A 9311-nucleotide genomic window follows, 5' to 3' on the forward strand; every position below is an offset into this window, starting at 1 on the left:
TGGGGAAGGACTGTCCCTTCTATTGGGGTTAGGGACCTGGTAGTTGAAAAAGACCCCTGGACAGGCTAGTCCCCGGCAAGCCAAATACAATATCCGTTCTCACTGGCCAGGAATCTTCTGCAGGTCAGCTGCGCAGAGATGAGCTTACCCTGGCTCACTCTCCACAGCAGGGCAGAGGTTGACCTTCTTCTGGATCCCCTGAAGGTGGGGGCGGGCGGGGGGCGGGGAGGAGAGCAGAACAAGCCTGTGAAATCACAGTTTGGCCATGAAAGTTTGTAATGTTTATCACAGTTGATCTTGGTAATGTCACTGGCCACAAACTGCAAGAAACAGGAAATGTCCAAACTGAAGCACGAATCAGCAGCGTGGATACCAGCTTCTCCAATGTGGGAACCCCAGGGATGGTGACTCCTGGACACCACCAGCTGGGGCTCCCACAGAGCCAGGAAGATGCTAACTCCTACTCAGTAGAGATCTGACTTGGCTGGTCCATTAATTTGCTCAGAGGAATAGAAGTCTCCATTTAAAGCTCAGGTTAAACATTGAGAGCTTCTAGGTTCCTGGTTGCTCATTAACTGCTTAAGTGACCTGCAGTGCCAGCCCACTGCCGGGGAATGACTGACTAATGCCAGTGCTCTCCGTACAAGCCCTGGCAGTCAGGGTTACCTGACCTTGAGTATGTCACTTTCCTTCACCAGCCAATCCCTCCACCCACCCCCAGGGACAGCTGGTTTCCTGAGAGGCTGTGGGCCTAAGGGCCTTTTACAGACCCAGCCCCTGGCTTGTGCAAAGGCCCTCACAATAGCCCTATATGATAGAGTGCTTGCCTTGCATGCATGAGGCCCTGGGTTCCATTCCTCAGCACCACATAAACAGAAAAGGCCAAAAGTGGTGCTGTGGCTCTCCTTGAGTTGAAGAGCTGAGGGACAGTGCCTAGGCCCACAACTGACATACATACATAAATACATACATACTTACATACATGCTTGCATGCATACAGGATCAGTGTCCAGGCATGCGCACAGGCACTGAGTGAGCAGAGGTGTGGAGCGGTGCCTGGTCCCGGGTCTCGGGCGTGGTATGGCCACAGGCCAGGAGGACAAAGGCCTGACTGGTGGCTGGAACATTATGGAACAGGCCTGAGGTGGAGGTGGCTGACGGTTGAGTGGTGGCTGATTGGGCTTTGCCAGCTGGTGGAGAGGCACTCCACACAGCCCCCACATCCAGGCGCTTTTTGGTGCCTACGACTGTGTTCCTGTGTCTTCTACATGAGGGACCACTGTGCCACTGCCAGGCCTTCAGACAACACCTCCTAGGTCTTTGGCAGGTCGGAAGGTGAAGGGAGGTGTAACCCCTCTCCTAGAAGGCAGCGCCGCTTTCTGAGTGACCATCCAGTCTGCAGCGCCCTCTGGTGACCACTAGTGGTACAGGCTCCAGTGAAGCATTGGACTCAGGCTCCAGGCCAGGAACTGGCAGGAGGGGTGCAGGGCTGGGGGACTGAGGCTGTGGACCACTGTGGCCTGAGACCTGAGATAAACGCCTTAAGGGAGGAAAGGTTTATTTTGTCCAGGTTTTAGTGCGTGATGGATCCTGGGCCTTGTGGAGAGACAGCATCATGGCGGAGAGAGTGTGGTGGCTTCTGGCCTCCTGCTGAACTTTGGGGCTGGGGGTCTAAAATCCTAGTTCACGAAGGCTGCCTCAGGGCTGCGTGTTCCCAGGGGAGGTAGGGCCCTGAACTGGCAGCCAAAATGGCTGCTGTCATTGATGCTTCAATAAAGCAGCCTAAGAAACTGCTAACAGTGACCCCCCAACCACTGACCCCCCAAAAAAGGGCACAGGAGCCAGTCTCAGACACCATCTATTTATTTATGGGTCTTGAGCAAGTCTCCTGATAGTAAAACCCACTGCCTAGGTAGGACATAATGTGTGTGTGTGTGTGTGTGTGTGTGTGTGTGTGTGTGTGTGTGCACGCGCGTGTGTGCCAGTCCTGGGGCTTGAATTCAGGACCTGGGTGCTGTCCCTGAGCTTTTTCACTCAAGGCTAGACCTCCACCACTTGAGCCAAAGCTCCACCTTTGGCGTTTGGGTGGTTAATTTGGAGCTAAGAGTCTCAGAGACCTTCCTGTCTGGGCTGGCTTTGAACCCCAATCCTTGGGTCTCAGCCTCCTGATCAGCTAGGATGACAGGTGCCTACCTGTGCCTCTTCAGAACGTGACTTTACCTGGGTCCTCTGGCTCTTGTGACAGGCAACTGGGACCATGGGGCGTTGAGTCACTAAATGCCACAGCCGCCACAGAGGCAACAGGACCATGTTTTTCCTTTGATATAAACAAAGCTCACCACAAACCACCTGACACTGACACAGACTGGGTGGGGAGTGAGGCCCAAAGGGGAACACGCCCACTGTTAAGTGGTTTTGCTTCCTAAGAGCTGCATGACGGCCAAAGCCTAAAGCACACACCATTTGTCTCGTTCCTTGGAGGCTGATGACCTGATCTGAGGCACCTAGACAACGACTCTGAATTGCGCATCCTCTGAGAGAACAACGCAGATGAAATCAGCACTGCCAGCGAAGCACCCACAACCCAGCACCCAGAACTCAGTTCCATCTTGGAACTGAGCCCTAGAAAGGAAACAGGAGGTGGGTACCAGATTGTAGTTGTTTAGCTTAGAGGTGACAGAGATATAGGATGGATGAATTCAGCCACCAAACTTTTTTTTTTTTTATTTGGTCGTGGGGCTTGAACCCTGGGCCTGGGCGCTGTCCCTCAGCTCTTCAGCTCAAGGTGAGCACTCTACCACAGTGCCACTTCCGGTTTTCTGGTGTTTAATTGTTTCCTGCCCGAGCTGGCATTGAACTGCATGCGATCCTCAGATCTCAGCTTTAAGGAGCTAGGATTACAGACATGAGCTACTGGTGCCTGGCTAGTCACCACACACTGAATGGCCAGGTTAGGTGTGAGGGCACAGAGACCCAAAGAGCTCCTACCTACAGGCGACAGCGGCCCCAAGCAGAGATTAGCTGACGTAGGTGGGGTATCCCGGGCACATGGTGGAGGAGAAAGGGCAGGCAAACCCCAGACTAATGCAGAAGAAATCATTCTTCAAAAGCTGCTCAAGGTCTGCCATGGTGCTGGAGGCTCACGCCTGTTATCCGAACTACTCAGGAGGCTGAGAGCTGAGGATCCTGGTTCAGAGCCAGCCCAGGCAGGAAAATTCATGAGGCGCTTATCTTCAATGAACCAGCAAAAAGCAGGAAGTAGCAATGGTTCAAGTGGTAGAGCTAGCCTTGAGCCAAAAAACTCAGATATAGTGCCCAGGCCCTGAGTTCGAGTCCCAAGTTCAGCACAAAAAGAGAATGGTGAGTAAACAATGTAGAACGCCCTCCCCCCTCCCCCCATGAAACGGTGGGAAGTGAGGGATGGTGCACTCTCCGGGCAGCAAGGTGTTCAGTGAACTGCCATGCTCACTGTGGTTTGAATATGAAATGTCCCCCACTGGCTCCTGTTGTGAACATTTTGGTCTCTGTTCGTGGCTCTATTTCAGGAAGGTGGGAGAAACTTCCGGAAGTGGGGTCCTCACTTGCTTGGCTTATTAGACACTCAAGGCGGCTGGTGCTCTACCACTTGAGCCACACCTCCACTTCCGGCGTTTTGGTACTTAGGTGGAGATAAGAGTCTTAGATTTATCTGCCTGGGCTGGCTTTGAACTGAGATCCTCAGGACTCCTGAGCAGCTAGGATTATAGGCGTGAGCCCTGGGCACTGACTGAAGCCTCCAGGCCCCACCCTGGAGATGTCTCCACAGGCTGTTTGTTCTGGCCCAATCGCCCTTGGAGGGACCATCCAGGCGGTCAGGAAGGCACCTGGGAGGAGTCTTCTCCTAGGAAGCCCCCAGTATTCTATTAGTCACACAAAAGAGATGGAGTCCTTGTGAGGGAGAAGTCATCTGGCTGTAGCAACTCACAGAACACGGGCACCTACCACGGAAGCCAAGGTTTCCACTATCAGCAAAACCCAATGCTTCAAATGGCCGAAAAGAAGAATCTACAGTTCAGCAGAGTATCTCCATGTTGGGGTAAGGCTGTGCAATTAAAAAAGTGGAGGATCTGGAACCAGTGAGTCCTGGGTTCCAGTCATTGTATATCATCACTACGGGTCTTCCTGCCACAATCTTAAATTAGTGTTAATAAAGCTTTTTGATCTGACATCCATTTTGCCATGGATTCAGTGTTGGGAAAACTATGAAACAATGTGGAAATGTGGGCTTGTTCTGTGAGAAAACTGTCTTGGGTTTTGAAAAGTTAATGTCAAAGGGGAAAGAAGTGGAGAATTTTCCAATAAAAGAAGATAAAACCAGGGCTGGGCGCTGGTGGCTCACGCCTGTAATCCTAGCTACTCAAGAGGCTGAGATCTGAGGATCTCGGTTCAAAGCCAGCCTGGGCAGGAAAGTCCGTGAGACTCTTATCTCCTATAAACCACTAGAAAACCAGAAGTGGTGCTGTGGCTCAAGTGGTAGAGCACTCACCTTGAGCTGAAGAGCTGAGAGACAGCACCCAAGCCCAGAGTTCAAGATCCACGACCTACCAAAAAAAAAAAAAAAAAGATAAAACCAAATACAAGTCAGGCACTTAGCTGGACACTGCAAAAGACGTTTTTAAGCAAGTAGGACCACTCAAATATGGACTGTGTCAACCTAATTAGAAAAGAACAATCAGAAATCAGCTGGGGGCAATGGCTCACACCTGTAATCCTAGCTACTCTAGGGGCTGAGATCTGAGGATTGTGGTTCAAAGTGAGTCAGGGCAGGAAAATCTGTGAGACTCTTATCTCCATGAAGCACCAGAAAAATGAAGTGGCACTGTGGCTCAAGTGGTAGAGTGCTGGCCTTGGGCTGAAGAGCTGAGGGACAGTGCCTAGGCAGAATTCAAGCCCCACGACTGAAAAGAAAGAAAGAAAGAAAAAAAAGAAAGAAATCTTGCCAACAGTGAGGTTTATTTAGCTTTTTCTCTCTCTCTCTCTCTCTGTGTGTGTGTGTGAATACTCTGGCTTGAACTCAGTTTGAGCTGTTTTGCTCAAGGCTGGTGCTCTACCTCTTGAGCCATGCCTCCTCTTCCTCCTTGAGAACAATGTTGCAATAGAAGTAGCAGGGCACCTGATGAGAATTTGGCACCATAGTAAACTATGTGTGCACTAAAAGATACTAGGGCATCAGGTTTTGGTTAGGTTTTTGTTTTTCTCTCCTTTTTCTTTTGAGCTGGTTCAGGGGCTTGAACTCAGGGCCTCATGATCTTCTCTCACAACTTCCCTGTTCATTGCTGGTGGTCTATGATTGAGCCACAGCTCTAGCACATGTGCATGCGCATGACCAGTCATGGGGCCTAAACTTAGGGCCTGAGTGCTATCCCTGAGCTTTTTTGCTCAAGGCTAACTATCACTTGAGCTATAGCTCTACTTCTGGCTATTTTGGGTGGTTAATTGTAGATAAGACTCTCACAGAGTTATTTGTTTGGGCTGGCTTTTTTTCTTTTGGTCGGTCATGGGGCTTGAACTCTGGGCTTGAGCGCTGTCCCTCAGCAATTCAGCTCAAGGCTAGTGCACTGCCACTTGAGCCACAATACCTCTTCTGGCTTTTTCTGTTTATGTGGTGCTGAGGAATGGAACCCAGGGCCTCATGCACGCAAGACAAGTACTCTACCACTGAGCCACCTTCCCAGCCCCCTACTGATGTTTTGTGAGTAGCTGGAATTCTAGGTGGCTTTACCATCACACCCCAGCTTGTTTATGAGCAGGCTGTCTTTGAATCTCAGTCCTCATGATCTGCACTTTCTTTTTTTTTTTTTGTCGGCCATGGGGCTTGAACTCTGGGCCTGGGCGCTGTCCCTCAGCTCTTCAGCTCAAAGCGAGCGCTCTACCACTTGAGCTACAGCGCCACTTCCGGTTTTCTGGTGGTTTATTGGAGGTAGGAGTCTCACGGTCTCTCCTGCCTGGGATGGCTTTGAACCGCAATCCTTGTATCTCAGCCTCCTGAGTAGCTAGGATTACATGATCTGCACTTTCTAAGTGGCTGGGATTACAGGCATGTGCCACCACACTGAGTGCCAGAAGTCTTTTTATGTATAAGGCTGAGGTACCTTCTGTTCAAGTTTGTAATGCTAACAGAGTAGTTTGTGACAGTAGAAGGTGATCGTGAGAAAATTTCCTTTATAATCTAATGGCTTTTCTTTTTGGTTAGTGTTGACACAGGCAAACTCACTTTGGTTTTGGTCCCTTTTAACTCCTTTTACTACTGGATACTAGACGACATTGCTGAGTGATTGCTGTTTTTCCTCTGTCTGAATTTCTAGCATTTTGGTGGTGGTAGAGAATGTGTCTGTTTTTGGGAAGTAGCCTGTTGAAAAGTTAGTGAGTGCCGGGGACAGAAAGCGAATGTGGCAACGCCTCGGGTGCCAGGTAAACCCTGGAGGATTCGAGTTTATGTTGACAGCGTTCTAAGCTGGGAGATCTCACTTGAGATCTGAGGATGGAGGTTCACAGTCAGTCAGAAAGCTGGGTGTGGAGCTGTGGTTTAAGTGGTAGAGCACCAGCCTCTAGCATAAAAGCCAAGCCGGAGCCTGACACCAAGACTGAGCCCCGCAGGCAGGACGCGGGTGACCCGGGCGCTTCCTTTCCTCACCTAATACACGGGCCTGAAACCCCCACTGCCCACTGCTGTACTGGGTTAGAAAGGATCCGACATCACCTGATCCACCTGCGCGGGGGTGGTGGGTGCTGTGGCCATTACTGCCAAGACTCCCAGCCCAGGGTGCGAGCGGAGAGGACTCGGAAGGCACAGCCTGGGCCTCCGCCTCCGGTGGTGGAGACGCGGAAGCATCAGCTGAGAAGCCGCATTCACGCAGGCGCACTGCCCTGTGGGGGCGTGGTCGCGGAGCGCGGGCCGAGGGGGCGGGGCCTAGTCGCCTGTGGACCAATTGTGGAGCAGACGTCTTGTCAAACTTGGCGCGGGAAGGGAAGGGCCCTTCCAAATGGGTCAGTCTGGAACCTGATGCCCGCGCTCGGCCTGTGGTGTGCGGGGACCCTTTCCCCCGTCCTGCGGTGTGGCGGGGACCCCCTCCCCCCGTCCTGCGGTGTGGCGGGGACCCCCACTCCCGGTATCCTCACGGGCTTCCTGGTGGAAACCAGACCAGCTGGCTTAGAACGGGGAAAGGGAGGAGAAACGAACTCCAAGGCTGCGGGCAGGGTGGGGAGGGAGGGCGACAAAAGCGCGTCCCGCCTCTTCCGCTGTCCAAGTTTCACGGATAGATGTTCAGAGAATAATCCAGAATGAGAGCCCCATTTCTGCCTACCTTAAACGTACAGTTACTGTGTATCTTAAGCTAAATAAAGCACACGGTGCCTAAGAGACCAAGATCAGCACTTTGGGTTATTTTTTTTTTTTTTAAGCAGTCCTGGGGCTTGAACTCAGGGCCTGGGCGCTGTCCCTCAGCATTTCAGCTCAAGGCAAGTGCTCTACCACTTGAACCAATGCACCACTTCCGGGTTCTGGTGGTTCATTGGAGATAAGAGTCTCACCGACTTTCTTGCCTGGGCTTGCTTTGAACCATGATTCTAAGATCTCAGCCTCCTGAGTAGTTAGGATTACAGGCCTGAGCCACTGGTGTCCAGCTGTACTTTGGGTATTTGATTCCGAGAACTGAGTGTGAGTTAGGTATTAGATGACACCAAAAAACATATTAATAGTTTTGTTGGATATAGCTTCAGCCTTAATGTTAACAGTAAAAAAAAAATCATTTCTTTGGAGACAGATGTTGGAATAGGAGAAATGGATAATTATCTGCCAGTTGCTTTAAACTGGTGGTGCTAGTCCAAGATTTTAGTTTTTGCTTCATGTAAGAGAAGTGTTTTTCACTGCTGGCTATGGTGAGAGGACCTTGAACAGCTGTTAGTACTCCAAGAAATGGCAGAAGTAAGGCCAGGTGCCAGTGGCTCATGCCTGTAATCCTAGCTGCTTGGGAGGCTGAGATCTGAAGATGGTGGTTTGAAGAAGCCAATCAGGGAAAGAAAACTTATTTCCATTAGCCAGCAAAAAGCCTAGAAGTGAATGTGTGGCTCAAGTAGTAGGGTGCAAACCTTCAGCCAAAAAGATAAGGGGCAGTTCCCAGGCCCTGAGTTCAAGCCCCAGTACTGGCACCAAAAAAAAAAAAAAGGTGGCAAAAGTAGACTTGGGGGATTGGTGCTTCCCTACCCCACCCTCTTTAACTTGTTCTCTGCAAGAGGTTTTGGAAAGGGTCTTTCTTGGGTCTCTCTGTGTGAGCCTAGAGGTTGTGAGCTGCAGTTCCCAACTTAATCATTTGTTTCTTTCTCTTGACTTATTTCTGAATTTTGCCCTTTGCAGGGCAAAGGTCTGGCAATACAGAAAGCTACGCAAGAAAGAAAATGAAAACTGTCAGAGTTCCTGCCCCGGCTCCTTCCTTCGCCTGTTTTCAAACTCCCCGTCCTGAGATTTGTTGTTCAGGGAGTCGTGAATGAATTCTTAGTGCTCCCACCATTCTCTGAAGGTTCTGGGATTTCTGGCCAGATTCCAAGTTTGAGACCAAGTGAGATTTTGAAGACGGGGGATTGGAAGGGCTTTCTCCCCCTGGCTTTGAGGGCCAGGAGGTTTACAGAGGGTCGCACAAGTTACAAGGTCCTGTCCTCAGGGCAGGGCCTCCTCCCGCCTTCATACCCCGGGTAGGTCGGATCCAAGTCCTGTCTTACCCTGGGGACATCGAGATCAGATCACACGTCCCAGTCCTGGCGACTGCAGTTGCGGGGGGGGGGGGGCTCAGCAGCCCTGAGACCGCTGGTCTCGGATGGCGCCCCGGTCCCCCGACTCCAGGCACAGGAATGGCAGCCAGGCCTCTCCCGCAGCCAGCTAGGTGCATTTCTCAGGCAACTTACAACAAGTTCAATTGCAAAACTGTCTGCCGGCCCGCGCGCGGACATGTCCGGAGACGTTTTCGGGGGGTGGAGCTGCGGGGTGGGGGGCATCGCTTCCCGCTCTCGCGCGGGCTCCAATCGCCGCGCCTCACGCAGTCGCACACAGTTCCGGTTCGGCAAGCGGCTGCGCGCTCCGGGCCGCGGAGGCGCGGGGAGGCGGTGTCTGGGCCGAGGGTGGCGGGGTCCTCCCGGGGCGGTGCGGATGCTCCCGCGCGGAGCGGTGCTGCGCTTGAATCTCCCGCGCTCTGCGCGAAGGGGGCGTGGCCGAGCCCCACCAATAGGGAGCGCGGGAGCGGGCCCCGCCCCTCCGGCGCGCGCGCGCGGTTTGACGGCGA

This window comes from Dipodomys merriami, unplaced genomic scaffold (assembly GCF_024711535.1).
Source record: "Dipodomys merriami isolate MVZ:Mamm:240054 unplaced genomic scaffold, mDipMer1.0.p SCAF_110, whole genome shotgun sequence".
NCBI lineage: Eukaryota > Metazoa > Chordata > Mammalia > Rodentia > Heteromyidae > Dipodomys > Dipodomys merriami.